Source organism: Schistocerca nitens, chromosome 5 (assembly GCF_023898315.1).
Source record: "Schistocerca nitens isolate TAMUIC-IGC-003100 chromosome 5, iqSchNite1.1, whole genome shotgun sequence".
In the NCBI taxonomy this organism is placed as follows: Eukaryota; Metazoa; Arthropoda; class Insecta; order Orthoptera; family Acrididae; genus Schistocerca; species Schistocerca nitens.
Genome location: NC_064618.1, coordinates 533,820,152 through 533,822,720, shown reverse-complemented (window position 1 = coordinate 533,822,720; position 2,569 = coordinate 533,820,152). Strand labels below are relative to the sequence as shown.

Genomic DNA, 2,569 nt, shown 5'->3' with positions numbered 1-2,569 from the left:
ATCTGCTAGACCGTAACCCGTGTAGAATAATAGGCTGTCACTACGTAGATGAATGCAAATATAAAACTACAATGTAAAAGCATTGCACAAACTTACCAAAACACGAATGCTCCCATTAGAACTAAAGTACCCGCAGCACTTATTCTGAACTCTGAATACGCTCAACAGTAACAACACTAAAAGCTGTTTACCGCGTGATGTACTGCCTAACCAAGACGATATTTCACTTGACCTCCTGTGGCCGCTATCCAATACACGCGATGAAGTTGGAGTAAAGAGCAACCATATCCTTTTTTCCGGCTGTCGTACACACTGTGAAAGTCTGGACAGCTTCACGAGCAAGTTGTCTGGTAGTTAGAACAAAAGAGCTTTAGAGCTTTAGAACAACAGGGCTTTAAGCACACTGTTTGACACATGAGCCTACCGAAGCGTCCTCGCTACCGGGTACAATAATGTTGTGGTCGACTATTATCTGCCGGCCGGAGTGGCCGAGCGGTTAAAGGCGCTACAGCCTGGAACCGCACGACAGCTACGGTCGCAGGTTCGAATCCTGCCTCGGGCATGGATGTGTGTGATGTCCTTAGGTTAGTTAGGTTTAAGTAGTTCTAAGTTCTAGGGGACTTATGACCACAGCAGTTGCGTCCCATAGTGCTCAGAGCCATTTGAACCATTGACTATTATCTATGGACAACAACAAAGGAGTATGTTGTGGCTCCGCAAACTTGCTTGGTATAGTAACTGATGATATTCATATCGGGTCTCCAACCGAAACATAACGTCGTCTTGACTCTATTTCGGCAGTCTACCTGACCGCCGTCTTCAGGTGAGTAAGCCGTCGTACTAACTAGCAGGCTAGTTAGTGTGACGGCTTACTCATCTGAAAACGGCGGTCAGTTGGACCGCCGGCTGGAGACCCCATATGAGTATCATCAGAGGAAAGTGGTATTTGTTTACTTCATGCTGTAGGGCGTAATAGCAAACAGCCTATACCAAAATTGATGTATTTCATAGTAGCCATAATAAACAAGTGGTCACAGATCTGAAAGTATGCATTTTAGTGCTCTAGGTTTACTGCACATTTTTTTCTTGTTTTGGTCCATATTACCTTCTACCTCTGAAAATTTGGAATATACAGTATTTTCTAACATCCTGTGCTCAAGGATCCACATTGAAGTTGCAAAAAGATGGAACTGAGTGGCAGCACGTGGGTTTGAATACAGCTCCTGGTGACTGTTCAAAAATGGTTCAAATGGCTCTGAGCACTATGGGACTTAACATCTGAGGTCATCAGTCCGGTAGAACTTAAGAACTACTTAAACCTAACTGACCTAAGGACATCACACACATCCATGACCGAGGCAGGATTCGAACCTGCGACCGTAGCGGTTGCGCGGTTCCAGACTGAAGCACCTACAACAACTCTGGTGACCGTTGGTCCAGTCTCGTACTACCACTATACCTCTTTCACCGAGCGAGGTGGCGCAGTGGTTAGCGCACTGGGCTCGCATTCGGGAGGACGACTGTTCAGACCCGCGTCCGGCCATTCTGATTCAGGTTTTCCGTGGTTTCGCTAAATCACTTCAGGCAAATGCCGGGATGGTTCCTTTGAAAGCGCGCTGCCGATTTCCTTCCCCACCCTTCCCTATCCAAGCTTGTGCGCCATCTCTAATGACCTCATTGTCGATGGGACTTTAAACACTTACCTCCTCTACATCTTTCAACGCATAATCCAGGTACAGATTTCCAAATCTTTGAAGCACGTCTGCTTGACGAAAATGGCAGTTAGTGTGGACAGGTGTCTTCATTTTACGTCTTAACGTCAGCAGGTGGCCCATTGCAACTCCACAAAAATCCTGAGAACATAAACTACTGTTGCTCTTTCCACGTCCACTCACATTGTCACTGCAGACGCACAAATGAGTGTAATACTATCTATCATATTAAAATTTTAATTTTTCAGGAAGCTATGATGTAAGAATGGTACTGTATGTGTAAAACCCTGGTCCGATGTAAGAGAGGGACACATGGGCCCAATCAAATCAGGTGAAATACATAAACAAAAATAAGTAGATAATAGTAATAATAGTGGAAGGAAGCTTTTAGGTTCCCAGGTTTGTTGCGGAGATATAAGTCATACACTACTACGGCCAGAGAGAGCCCACATTTCGTGCTACGATCATCCGAAATATTTCGCTTTGATCTGTGCACCATAGAATATTTTATCTCGGAGCAGTTACGGATAGGTTTTCATTCGGAGAAAATTTAAGAGTTGGGCGGCACTTTTACTTTATTTATGAACTAACACAGGTCATTGCGGATATCACTAATGCATGTCACTACTATGGCATTCGGCTCGGAAGTAGAATGGCTCTGAGCACTATGGGACTTAACAGCTCGGAAGTAGAGGATTCAGATTCAGATAGTGCATTTTCATCACAACAATTAGTCCCACAAGGGGCTAAAGATTGCAGATCACAAGACTTTGTGCTAATTAAACGTTAAACCTTTCTGCAATGCCTCATGGACTGAAATATAACATACTGTTCTTGGTGATTCACCCTGAGCATTA

At 44.4% G+C, this 2,569-nt stretch overlaps 1 non-coding gene across 1 annotated transcript; it reads left to right on the top strand.

Annotated features, from left to right (window-relative positions):
• The first annotated feature begins 478 nt into the window (after nucleotides 1-478).
• Nucleotides 479-562, top strand: Trnas-gga (transfer RNA serine (anticodon GGA)). Its single transcript is given in 2 exon segments — nucleotides 479-518; nucleotides 528-562. It is a non-coding gene; the product is annotated as a tRNA-Ser (tRNA).
• Nucleotides 563-2,569: the final 2,007 nt, after the last annotated feature.